The sequence below is a fragment of the Mustela putorius genome, unplaced genomic scaffold (genome assembly GCF_011764305.1).
Source record: "Mustela putorius furo isolate JIRA1106 unplaced genomic scaffold, ASM1176430v1.1 tig00003863_pilon_pilon_pilon, whole genome shotgun sequence".
Lineage (NCBI taxonomy): Eukaryota > Metazoa > Chordata > Mammalia > Carnivora > Mustelidae > Mustela > Mustela putorius.
The window spans coordinates 22,666,500-22,680,367 of NW_025422015.1; the positions used below are offsets into that span (position 1 = coordinate 22,666,500).

At 44.0% G+C, this 13,868-nt stretch overlaps 1 protein-coding gene across 13 annotated transcripts in view; it reads left to right on the forward strand.

The window, feature by feature from the left end:
• Positions 1 to 12,783, forward strand: part of EPB41L2 (erythrocyte membrane protein band 4.1 like 2) — a 211,294-nt gene extending 198,511 nt beyond the window's left edge. For all 13 annotated transcript variants that reach the window (XM_045066363.1, XM_045066359.1, XM_013063704.2 and 10 more), the window contains one exon: positions 11,512 to 12,783. The gene's annotated coding sequence lies outside the window, so the exon portion shown is untranslated. The remainder of the gene's footprint in view (positions 1 to 11,511) is intronic.
• The last annotated feature ends 1,085 nt before the right edge of the window (positions 12,784 to 13,868 follow it).

Genomic DNA, 13,868 nt, shown 5'->3' on the forward strand with positions numbered 1-13,868 from the left:
TTTAAGCTTTCCCTTGAGAAAGCGAGTTTGCGGTAAGATCTGAAGGACAAATAGGAGTCACCCCGGTGTCTGAGTCCTCACAGCACCCCGCCTCCTGCTGGCTGCCGCTTGTGCTCGAAGACTTTCCTTCGCTGGTGCCTGTCAGGGAGGACGAGTGCATGTGCCGCATCGGTTACTCGCCGGCTGCCCCATCAGGGTCCCACAGAGGCAGCAGGTGGGCCAAGGCCAAGTGCAGGCCTGTCACTGAACGCCAGAAAAGAAGAATAAGTACTTACTGGTGGTGTAGCCGCCCCATCTCCCCTTCTCTGACATGAAAAGTTCTCCTCCTGATCTGACTTGACCTCTTCCTTTGGAGGAGCTCTGAGCTTTGGATGAAGCACTGAGAGTGGGAGGCCAGGGCAGTACACAGAAAGGTGGTGGAGGAAGACCCACTGAGGGCCGAGCCTCCCAGGGCTTCCGCTCTCAGCTGGGTGCCGACCACGGGGAGGCCCAGAGGAGCTGCCACAGACTCCATGAGAAAGGAAACATGCTTCAGAGGAGTACTTGACTAAGTCTTTGTAGCTGTTTTTCTCTGTGTTCTGAGAAGGACTCCTCCCTTCCCAGTTCATCCTAAATGCATGTTTATGAGCCCGCAGCTAGACACAACACGTCCGTGGCCTTGTCGCCACTGGAATGGTGCTCCTCAAGAGTTCCCATGAGGAAGAAGAGTCCTGCTTGCTGGTTTGGGCTGCAAGGCCTCAGAAAGGACAAGCCCAGGATGGGGAGCTGGCGACTTTGCTTCAGTTGGCTCCATCCCCTTTCTGCACCCAGACTTCAAATAAGTCCCAGTGACTCCTGGAGTCATCACTGATGTGTAGGATAAAGAGCAAACAAGGCCTCCTTTACAGCTGAAAGTGTGAGCCACCAAAGGAGGAAATGATGGGGGAGCAGTGTCTCATCTGCTCATGTATTTTACTCTTGTTGTTGTTGTTGTTGTTGATTATACCAGTATATACGGAATGCCCATTGGGTGTCATCTATTTACCGTGAAGGTTCACACCAAACAAGGTCTGCACTCAGCAGTAAATCATGGTAGCAGGGTACAGTCTCTGCCTTGAGGATGTGTTCTGAGCTGCGTTGGGTGGGAACAGAAAGGCAAGATCTCTACATTAGGATGGGGTGTCAGATGGCTTCTCACTGGAGCTTTTAGGGGAGTAGGAATAGCTCAGGGAAGAAAGGCACGGAAAGGGGCACTCCAGGCCAGAGCTGGTTCTCTGCTCCCGAGAATGGGGCAGAATCAGGCATGTCTGGGCTGCAGGGCACGTGTTGGAGGAGCGCAATGGGAGTGGCCGAAGCCCGACTCTGAAGAGTCTTACAAGCCAAAAGCTGGAGTTCAGCTCTACTTGGAGAAGCGAAGGGACATAACACCTCATGTACTGGGGAGATGATAAGGGGATAGAGGTCTGTGACTTGGTGACTGTTGGCATGGGGATATGTAAGTTTGTGATTTGAGAAGATGGCCAAGCAGGGGAGGATCCCAGGCTTCTGGCATGAGCAAATGAGTGGGTGGTGGGAGCTGTAATTTCAATCCTGGGATACAGGTGTTGGTTTTCACAGGACCTGTGCAACATGGCCAGTCTTCTCAGCTCAGCTGTCTTAAAGCACAGGTTTTGTTCTATTTTTTGTTCTTGGTAGTGTAGGAGAACACACCTGCCATGGCATTATGGAGGACGTTTGGAAGTGAATCTGTAAGGGCCTGTCTTCTGCACACGGCATGGTTATTTGGAAAGTTACCAGATAGTCGGAGTGTTAAGAGGAAATGCAGCATCGCAGATCTGCTGGGTTCAAATCTATTTCGTAGTATGTGACCTGCCAAGTTCTTCACGTTTCTATTCCTCAGTTCTGCCATCTGTGAACTGAGGATAATAGAATTTATAGAAGAGTTTGTTTCCAAGGCACGCTGTAGCATATCGAGTCAGCTATAGGAACCATTTTTGCTCCTAGGAATAAATTAAACATTGGAATATCCTTCCCCAGGGGTGTTGAATTTGAGGTGCACGTGAAATGGCTACATGGGGAGGTCCAGGAGGTCGCCAAGAGCTTTGAGAGAAATCAAAACAGGTTTGGAGCTGAAGGTAGAGGTTTGAAAGTCATCTGAATGTGTCACCTAGTGAGGAAGCCTTTGGTTTGAGGGATGTTACCCTGGACCAGGTCAGAGGAGATGCAGGAGGGGGAATGGGAAAATAGGAAGAAAATGCGGAGGAAACACTGTCACGAAAGTTGCAGAAGACGAGAACTCCAAGAAGGAGAGAGTAATTAAGTCTTGAATATTAAATCAAGTGAACACGTCCTCTGGAATTGTTGGTATAGAATCAGCCTGGGACTTGGTCAGAGCCGCGTCAGGCAGGTAGTGGGGATGGAGCCCTGTCCCATGTTGAGGAAATTGGACTTTTACACGGAAAGTACTTTCAGGAAGCTCTCTGTGCTATCGGGCATTTGTGAATACCAATTTCTACATAAGATAATGTTGTCTTCAAGCTAACATTTCCGAGTCAGGGTGATATTCAGAGTTTCAAGATGAACTTGAGAGCCAGACAGGAAATTAGCATTTGCTGTCTAACTGACTCGCAGGAGAACAGAGCCACATTGGCTAGACTGAGTTCTTGCTCATCACGAGCTACTTATTCCCGTGTGGGCCCTGATGAGCCTGACTTTGTATCTGAAGAAGAAGCCCCAGCCTGTGGACTTCCAGTTCAGGAGCCAGGAGTTTTTCAGGCATATCACATGCCTTGCATTTTTATTTTATTCTCCTTGGCTAGTTGTACTAGTCTTGTACCTAAAATTAGCATTAGTTTTCAATGTAGATTAATCAAGCCTAAAATGCAGATTTACATATAGCCCTGAAAAGCCATTTTAGATTTAGTGGCTGTCAGGCACAGGTACTTTTCACTTTGGCATGCTGTGGAATGTTCTGCTTCATGTTTATAAATCTGACAGGTGCTTTCCATGAGTCAGTTCCAACATATTTGAACCACCCCACAGAAGAGGCACTGGACGCCACCACTGTTGTGCACTTGTTCGCACAAGAGTCACAAATTCTCCAGGGTTTGCTCTTGGGCAAGATTATTATCGACTCTTGTTTTTGCAAATAGAATTATTGTTATTGGGGCTCTCTTTCCTGGTAATAACAGAAGCGATTATTATTTTTAAAAAGAGCTAGGAGAAAATGTAAATGATCCCTAATTCCTCTGCTCCTAGAGTTAGATAATCCCTTTTCACAGTGTATGTATGTGTGAACACATCCACGCCCACGCCCGCCTCTGTGGGCCGAGCTGGGACTGTCGATTCTGTGCTCTAGCCTGTTTGCTCCTCCCCCGGCAGTGCATGGGAGAGAACCTTTCCCGGAAGCCTCAGCCGTTGAACAGACACGTGAGGATTTACGTGACCCCTGTTAATGGGCGTTTAGGTTATTCCTCCGTTGTCACAATTCAGCACTCAGCTGCAAAGGTCATACTCGTGTGTACATTTTGGGGCACGGATTTCATCGTTTTCGTGGCAAATGTTTCCTCCTGAAAGGTTTGAAGAAGTTGCAGTGTATGAACATCCCTATTGCCCCACAGTTTGTCTGAAGCTAAGGATTATAAAACATTTAAGAAATCCTTGCCCATCTAGTGAGGAAAGAGCATTTGTTCCCCTCATCTCCTTTTTTAATTGTGAGGAAAGAGCGTTTTGTTTTCATTGCTAGTGAGGCTCAAACACACACACATACACACACAATTTTATTTCTTTTGATTTGTCAGTTCTATCCCATTTTTCTGTTCAGGTGTTAATTATCTTATCTCGGACAGATTTATTAAGGTTACTAACCCTTTCATCCCAAATGTTTTGTATTTTCTCTAGTTTTTCATTATTATTGAGAATTAAAAATAGCACCAAGCTGGGGGAGGGAGGGCGAAGGCCAGACAAAATCAACAGATTGGAAGCATGAAGGTCGCAGCCAGAGTTTGGTCTCTTTGGCCCAAACAGTATTTTTTAGAATTTGAATTAATGAACAGTGCCTAAAACAGGAAGGCACCAACTGATTTCAGAACCATCAGGAGCTCCAGTGGCATTGGGCCTGCCCTCTCGCATGGTGGCGGCACCACCCTCGGGCAACAGAAGAGCCCTCCTGAGCCACCTGTGACTCCTCAGGAGGCCCTGGGTACCCCATCTCCCTGCTCACGTGTTCACCCACCTGGCCTCTGAGGGGTGGGCGTGGCGATCGTGACTTTATTATGCCTTAGGCTGGATGAGGGCATATGGAGAAGTATGAAAATCAGAAGAATATTTTATTATAAACAGTTTAAATTACAGCCTCTTCTCTCCCAACCAGCCCCCCAACAACTCTTTTTCAATGAGGAAGTAGAATCCTGGAGAATAAAGTAATCGTCATCAGTCCCTTATACTCAGGACTCCTAAATGCCATCCATGTGCGGAGCTCAAGAGAGTTTCATCTGTCTGAAGAACCACAAATGTCGGTCATCCCAGATACTGTTTTCTAAATGTGTAAATTTGTGGTGGCATTAGGAGGGAATTTTGCAGTGGTAACCCAGTAGTGTGTGTTTAAGATATTCCTGACCCCATGACGATTACATTGGAGGACCTGTTAGCCCTACATTTATTTAATTCTCATGATCAAAATAATTCCATTAGCCTTAGAGCTAGTAGAGTGTCTAGACTTGTCAGGTATGATAGCCAGTCCTCACCTGTGCTATTTGAAACATGGCTCTTCCAAATTGAGATGTGCTATAAGTAGAATATAACATACTGGATTTGAAGATGTTAGAAAAATAGTGTAGACTAATAATCTAGAGATTTGGGTCTAGAGATGAACTCTTTTGAGTTCCACTAAACTTCTATTGAAGGAAAACACAAAACAAATATTTGGTGAGTTCTGTTCAAATATGGTTTGGTGAGTTCTGTTCATATATGGTCTCCCCCCCCAAAGATAACGGTTTTGATACTGTTTTTTAAGTGCAACTTTTATTTGATGCTTTATCAGATAAAATGTTTTCTCATCTCTTTATCTTATGAACCTAAGATCGATACAGGCTTAGCTAGAATACGGTATACTGAGTGTAACCTTATTCTTGTCCATTTGTTACTTAAAAGAACCTTTAAGAGTTTGTAAATGCTCTCATATCACATTCCCGTGAGATTTATACCTACCAGAATGAACCAGAAGATCTTACACTGGCTTTAGGGCCAGATATTAACTACGGGTAGACACGTAGAAACCTTTGTCAGGGCTCTCAGCGATTTGGGAAAGCCATTTTAAAAAAGAAGGCAGAGTCATCCCCGGATATGATAGATGTAGTTACTTAACAAAAGAACAGAAAAAGGAAACCGCAAACTTTCCACTTCAATCAGCAGGTGTAAGTAATGGGGAAGACTGGTGACAGTGCTTCCTGCCGTGAAATACAATTGTTTGTTTGTTCCCCCGCCCAAGGCCCTGCGCTCTCCGCTCTCTGTTCTTGCCTTTGCAGCTCAGTCCCTAGCACCTTCATCTGTAGATTCGTCAGTGCTGACTCCTGTCACGACACCATGCTTGGGGCACTCTGGTAGCTCTGGTGAGCAAGAGATGAACCCATGAGAACCTGAATGCAAAGAACATAGAGTGTCAAATGTAGTGTTTGGAAAGCCTTGATGAAGGACTGTGAAAGTTGATTGAAATTTCTGATGGGTAAATCCGAGACCTCCCCAGAAAGGTATCAGGGAAGCCTCTCTCCGCAGAGTGCCGGGAGGGGATTCGAACGTGCAGAGGTGCGCAGAGCGGAAGAAGCTTGCCCGAGAAGCAGTGGCAGGGGTGGCAGGGAGAACAGCTCTCGCGTGTGGCTGTGTGTTGAGTTCCCAGCAGGGCTGGAAAGAGCACAATATAGTTGGCACTCAGAGGAGGCCGAGACAGTGGCGGAGGAACCCTGGTCCAAAACCTACATGTGAGTCGGACCCATATGAGAGCCCACGCGAGAGCCTCTTGAGACCACAGAGGCGCCCTAACAGCATTAATATGTTCAGGCCAAATAAGCGATGCAAAATTATTTCCCTGAACTATATGTTGAATGGGTGCTGTTTTTCATTTGGCCAAAAAGAAGAAAACACTCGACTTAATGTTTCGCTCTGAATTCAGCAGGCACACAAATCTGTGAGAAAAGGAAAGGAGGGTGATACACGAGGGATGGCAGACTCTCCACAGGCAGATCCCAAACTTTGTTGTCTCAGGACACTTTACACTCTTAAATATTGCCGAAGGGCCCAAAGAACTTTCGTTGCTGTGAATTATACATACCAAAAGTTACCGTAGTATAAATAAAAATTATTGAAATTTACCAGATTATAAATGAAACAGAACAAATTAAAAATATTTATGAAAGAGTTCAAAATAATCAGTAAAAGAAGCCTGTCAGAAAAGGCCACATGTACTGTGTGGTTACAATGATATCAAATCCTACAAAAGGCAAAGTGATTGAGACAGATCACTGGTTGTCACAGAGCTCCTTGGAAGAGTCTTTAAATACGGGGAAGCTGTTGGGCCACCTGGGTCGCTCAGTTGAGCAACTCTTGATTTTGGCTCAGGTCATGATCATGGGGTCATGGGATCAAGCCTTACATTGGGCTCTGTGCTCAGTGTGGAATCTGAGGATTCTCTCTCTCCTCTCTTCTGCCCCTCCCCTGGCTCGCTTTTGCATGCACACCTACACGCGTGCTTTTTCTCAAATAAGATCTTTGAAAAAAACAATATCGGGAAGCTATCAAGCTCATGGTGGCCAAAATACAATCTCCCAAGATTCTAGTTTTCACCTGCATGCTTGAATTTTATCACTGGCCACAAGTCCATGGTCAGTTGTTTTCCTTGAGATGACAGGCTCGCCTCATTGTCAAGAAAATGCCTGCCTACTAGAATAACAGTTTGTCCATCAGTAATTCTCAAATAAAAAAGGTGTTTATGAAATAAAGGCTTCTTCAATTCCCAGTTCGAGCGTTCCTTTCTTCTCTAGCCATCCGTTGTACTTCCGTATGCAGCAGGAGTGTGCTGTGCCCATTTTCCTTTTCATTATCCAGAATGTTAGAAAGACACGAACTCAGCGGATGGGATGTAAGACAGTAATTTTCTGTGTTTCATCCAGGACATCCTTAAGTGAGGCTGGCTTGCCTTCTTTGTTCCTTGTTTCACTGAGAGTGTATGGTGGCAACAAGTCCAGTGACTTCTGGTGCAATTTGGTGCCACCGTCTTGACCTGTGGCAAGATGCTAACAGGTGTGTTCCCCCTTGTTGTTGCGCTATCGGTGAAAATGTCCACACCCCAAAAAGGGCAATTAGTGTCTTAGTGTGGTTGTGAAATCTTTTTTTTTTTTTTTAATGTAATAGCTTTGACTTCACAACTCCCTGAAAAAAGAGTCTCTGTGACCCTCAGGGTCGGCCAAGCACTCTGAGAACCAGTGGTGCTACCAACACTGTAAGAATCGACTTTCCTGGGTTAACCAAATAGAAAATTTTTTAAATATTTGAGAGAGAATCCGTGCATTCATGCATGAGCAGTGAGAGGGGCAGAGAGAGAGAAGCAGGCTCCTCGCTGAGCTTGGAAGCCAGACAGGGTTCTGATCCCAGGACCCTGGGATCATGACCTGATCAGAAGGCAGATGCTTAACCCACTGAGCCACCCAGGCGCGCCCCACCCCTCACCCAATAGAAATTTATTCTACTTGCATTTTTGGATCTAAGACTCCTGTCTTCCCATGGAAATTATGTAAAAAGTGAAAATCAAATGTGCATATTGGAGACCCAAGGAAGAAAGCTTCCCATTAGGAATAACTGACGCCCATAACCATGAACTCTTGTATTTAAAACTGAACACTTGAGTGCATGGATCTCATTTTTATTTAGGAAAGAGTTGGATTGTCTCTCGCATAAATTTTCATATTTTCAAGAACTCTGGCTATACTGCTGCCCTACGGGAATTGAATCTTACTTAATCCAAAGACAAATGTTACGGTTTCTTGCTTTAGTTTAATTATTTTTGGATGAAAGCCGTATTTTTGCATTTTTATTGAGACTCCCCTCTGGATAAGTGCTTTACCACTTACAGGCAGAATTTCTGGTGGCTTGGGTCAAGTGCTTTTTCATGAGTGTACATTTTCAGTTTACTGAGTCAGTTTCTGGAGAAGAGCATGCTCAAACTTAAGCCCCATGCTGGGAGCCCCCATCTCTGGAAACTCGGAAGCTCTGCTTTTCAAATGAAGTCACAGAACCTCTGTGCTTGAGTGTGATTTCCCACTGCTCCTCAGGCACACTAAAATAAATCAGAGTGTTCCAGAACCATCTGTGAGGACTTAGGGCAAAGTGGGCAATAGGCACATATCCTTGAGGAATTTAGATCTAGAGTGAGAGCTGGGATTGGATGAGACAACCACGCTGAGCTATTCCCATATTGACCAAAAGAGGGGGACAGAGGCTAGGGAACGGGGTTGTGCGAGTTAGAAATGTTCACTGACATTGTATGTAGTGTCGGGGGGGGGCTACCGATGGAAACAGTGGTTTGGGCTTCTGTTTTTACTTGACCAAAATTCTAATACCTAACATATAATCCACTTACTTCAAAGCTGTGGTCTTATCCAAACTCCAGGTGAACATTATGATGTCATCCAAAGGAAAAGCCTAATAATACCTGTCCATTTGTACTGACCAAAAAAAAAAAAAAAAAAAAAAAAAAAAAAGTTCAGCTGTTGTGAATATGAGGAGGAATTCAGGCTTTAAAAAAAAACAAACAAACACAAATATGAAGGGTTTGGGATTTTTATTTTTCTCACAGATACATGCCAGAACAGAAAACATGTAAATGCCTGATGCTTGTATACCAATGGCATTGGTGGTTCTTTTCTTTTCTCCTTGCCAGCTCAAAAGCCTGGATGTTTACTACTTGCAGGAATATATTTCTATATGTGTTTAAGTACAGAAAGCAGTCAGAAGAGAGGTGGATGGGTCAATTATAAACTTCCTACGATGAATTATTCCCTATTTATCCAGGACATGAGGAATTGGGATGTTCTGAAATGCTGAATATCTAATTAGCTCAGAGTTACACTTGATTTACTGCTTCTTAAAGAACGAGGAAAAAAATGCACTTGAGAGAGGAAAAAAATGCGCTTAACATTAAAATTACAATAAATGTAATTTTCTTTCAGTCTAAAAACTGTTTGGAATTCTAAGAGTGTGTTAAGGTTGTCATTTGTAATACTTATTACCAGAGGAGGAAATTGGTTTCTTTCTTTCTAGTGGTTTGATTGCGAATAAATGAAAGTAAATGACATTTGAGTTTACATGGGTAACTATGTCTTTTTCTCCACGTATATTTCAATAAATGTTGAAGCTCTTTGAAATCAAGATCTCTCATTCAGTTCCTACACACTCCTAATTCCTGTTTACTTGTCTGCTAATGACTTGGAAACAAGTTTAATTTTAGCTTTCTTTTCTAAATTGAAATTTTTTTTATTTTTGGTGAAAACAGATTCAGTGAAATAATGTGACATGGAATCTAGAGGAAATGGAGAATAGGATCCTAAGCTCATTCTTTCTGTGGGTTTCCAGGCACTGGTAACCTGAGGGCTTCCTTTTCTATAATAGAAGCTGGGCATAAGTGGTATCTCTGTTCAAGAACCCAGAAACCAGCCCGCAAAGATCAAGAATAGATCTTGACTGATCGATTCTATGACTGAGGCCGTAGCTAACTCCCAAATCCAATTTGATATGGTAGTTTTATCCATCCCTGATCACCATTCCCAAGTTTCTGTTCATAACTACTAACCTAAAAAGAGACGACATTATCTTTTTTCCATTGATCCGCACCCTGCCCTGTGCCCGCCCCTATAGCCTGCCTAGAATCAAGCAGAAGTCCTAATGAGTAACCAAATAGCCTAAAGCAGGCAACAGGTGAGAGACAATGAATTTGATTAATCAGTCTGTCTTATATAATGAAGAGGCTAAAATAATATCTGTGATAATCTCAGTGGTGGGGAGTTTTTCTGTGAAAACAAGACTTTTTAATCTAACCAAAAGAATGTGCATTCTAATTGACTCGGGGGCCAGTGTCCCTTGGAAAGGACCTTAATTACCACCCTCCACTGTCTTCTGCCATCACCTACCATATGCCAAAACTTCAACTAAGAAATGAAAAATTACCTTCTCAAAACCCTTTTCTCTCTCTGGGGTGATGCACCATCTGTGTTTTTTTGTCTGCCTCCCTGTCCACTCCCATTTTAGTCCTATCTCCTCCCTCCTTCCGTCCCTCCCTCTGATTGTGGCCTCCCCTCCCACCCCCGGGTTCATGCCCCTCCTTTTTCCTTACACCTGTAAAGACTAGTTCACCTATGAGTTTCACTCACCCTCTGCACCAGCCAGCAAATCCACATCCCTGGTCCTAAGACCTCACCTGGGCTTTATGCCTGTCCTGAGGTCCCAGACTCCAAACCTGATCGCGCTCCCTGGTACTTTCTTGCCTGTCCCCACCCTCCAATGGTTCTCCTACAGGGTGCCTCTCCATCCACCCTTCGCCCTGGTTTTATTAAAGTCGGAGTCCTCATCACCTAGCCATCCTACATGGCCCTCTTGTCTCTCTCCTGCCCAGCCTTAGCCTCTTCATCAGACTGAAGCTGCAGCCCTGTTTTCGGAACATAAACCAGGCCATGTCAGGCCTTCCTCAAAACCCGCCTCCTCTTCTCCTGAGCTTGTCACGTGCCACGTGGACTCGCTAACCCCTGGCTCTCTGACCTGTCTTCGGCCTCTTGCTCTCTACCTCAGGATCACTGCAGCAAACCGACAGCTGGTCTTTCGTCTGAATGCCCTTTCTGACTTCAGTTCTTTTTTTGTCTGTTTGATCACGTCTGTACTCCTCAGTCTGGGATTAAAGAGTAGACCTAATATTTTTTACCCAACCTTCCATTCCTCACCCTATTATTACTTCTCTCCAATAATGCCCATTTCCTCACTATCCTGTCCTCACTCATTCTTGCTCCCCGCCCCCCATACTCTGCATACCCCCACTTAGACATTGCGCTGTCTCACTTCCTGGCCTCTTGCCCCATTCTCTTCTCCTCACCTGCAGCCCCTTTTCTGTTCATTTTAAAGAAGTCAGAATGGACTTTGTTTTTCCTCCTCTACTTGAATCTAACGTTAAAGCCTACATGGGTTTCTCTGTTTGGGACTGTTGATATATGAGTTACCTCTTTTATAATTAACTCTGTGTGCGTGTTCCTATTTGCCAGTATGTTTCTGGTGCTTGTCAGATCTCCACATAGTGTAAGGCCCGCTGGGGTGGCATAGACTTTCCTGCTTGTCTTCTGGTCTACGTGCTATTGACTAGAAGAGTAAATAGAAGAGTAGAACGAGGCAAATGGTAACTGTGGGTCATTTGACTTGGAATTGGATGGCACATTACTTACATTGTTTTTCAAGCCTCTGTCTTGGGAATATTTAAGTCTTCTCTCTTTTTTTTCCTCCTAGAAATTCCATTTTTTAAACAACACTCAACTTTGTGAACCTGAAGAATTTTGATCATTCCAAGTCCTAATGCCACACCACTACTCCAGCGAATTTATACTACGACTGGTAACAATGACCAGAAGCCTGAAGAATTAAAATGCCAACAACCAAACCTTACCTTAACAGCTCTGGTCTATACTGTTTCCTCGCATTTTAATACATTATTTTGTTTTATAACCACTTCTAAATATTCTTGATTCTTTCTTCTTCTTCTCTTCTTTCTTTCTTTTTTTCTTAATTAGGAAGTTTTTTTTTGTTTCCCGTTTACTTTGTGTACAACTACCTGCATTTTATCACTCATTTTGATCAAATGATAGTGAACAAAGCCAGCCCCATGCTGGTAAGGTGCTGTTCACTTGAACAGGTGCTGTTGTGCGGAAAGGAAACTCTGTGACTAATTTCCATAGTGGCTTTCCTGCCTTCCGGATCTTTCCCACTGAATCCTTACCATAAATATTTACGGAGTTTTCAGATTGCAGTAAATATACTGTATGAGAAAATATTAATACAGATTAAAAGCATTTCTTACATCCTGAAAATTTTCTAATGTTTGAGAATTTCATCGGGGCTGTTTTTTATATTGAATCCTTTTCGACTTTCCAGTCCTCTGACTTTCCCCTGAAAGTCAGAGATGCTCCCGACTGGACAATTACGAAGAAGCTCACTGACCACGCACTGTGTTTTGAGACCCTGTCGTGCCACAGTGCCAACGCTTCTCAGACACATGCTCTTCGGCAGCATTCCAGAACCTGGAGGGAGGAAAAAGAGAAACTACTGTTTCTTCCCTTCTACTAAAAATTCAGGCAGCTTAAAACCTTAGTGCTTTCTTTCTTAACATGTCCAAATTTCAAGACTTTCCATTATTTGACCCCTTTGTGTAGCACACTTGCTTTGTATTAAACCTCCTTGTGTACTTGTAAAACTGACTTTCTGTTATCGAGCAGGTGTATCTCTTTCAGATATAGTTGGATGATTCACACAGGTTTGAGGACACTGGGGGAGGAGCAGGGGCTGTGGTGGTGTTTTTGGTGGTTGTAAGGAAGTGAAACCACTTACAGCCAACACCGGAGACCTGATAGGGGCCTATTAACGATATTGAACATGTTTTCCTTTGCTTTTGACCCTATGTATAGTTCTGATGCCAGATTAGATTTATAGCAGCTTCAAGTTGTATTAAATGATATTTTGCTTTCTGTAATACTGTTATAAAATAAAGTTTGTTTATTCTCTAAACTTGCCACTTCTCTTTTTTGCAAAGGTTTAAAAAATAAACTGGACTGATCTTTTCAGGCGAAAGTCTTACTATATGGTGAAATGCAGCATTTTTTAGAACCTGTTGCTTCAATCTTTTATAATTTGCGGCTGCCGCCCGCATACCAATGCAAAATGGCTAAGGCAGCGCTGAAGGTTCGGACGTCCGTTGTTTGGAGTGCTGGATTCCTCCTGCCTGGGTACACGGTGCCCACCACTGCCTTGCAGATTCTCCAAGGGAAAATCCCGCTTGTTTTCTCTGTGTATGTTTTGGTTTTGTTTTCAGAAAATATTTTCGTTCCACCACCTGAACCCACCTCTGCTTCAGGTTTTGCTCTACTGTCCTGTGGGCCTCAGTGTATGAAACAGAATGGGTTCTGCCAAGGGGCCGTGTCCATGTCTAGTCGGGGTGTTTCATTATGAAACTTCTGCCCAGACACCTCGGATTAAGTGCTCCATTTTCTTCTACACATTGAAATCATTACACAGCAAATGACCAACAGGGTCTATTCCATTTTAAAATGTTACATAGGATTCCTCAAGTCATTTAAGGTGAGCGTGTTAAATCCAACGTACATGACTGTCTGCTTTGGGATCTGTCCCCACTGAATTATCTCTCACCTTATGAAAGGTCTTTCTCACTTCCTGCAGAAGTATTACAAAAACCACTCCTCTCTGGAGAAGCGGATCTCAGCAAGCCGAGCCTTAGTGACATTAGGGAGCCAAATGTGGCTCTGCGAATCTATTTCTCATCAGAAAGCTTATATGGATAGTGTTCATATTTAAAGCAGAAGTTGGACTTACTAAGAGTTCTTCACAAACCAGATCTGCCCATCCTTCCGGTGATAATGGCCCTGATAAGAAGTGTCCATGGCAACTCCCAGTGAATAGGAAATGCTGTGTTGGATTTGGGCTCAGTTTCATTCAGCTGAGATAGCAGGGTTGGGGCTTGGGGTCCTGGAGACACCTGAAGCACCTGAAGGATTGGGGCTTAGGACCCAAAGAGCAGCTGGGCACCATGTAGATAAGTGATGTCATGTGTAGCTGCAGCTGCAGGACTGCCATTC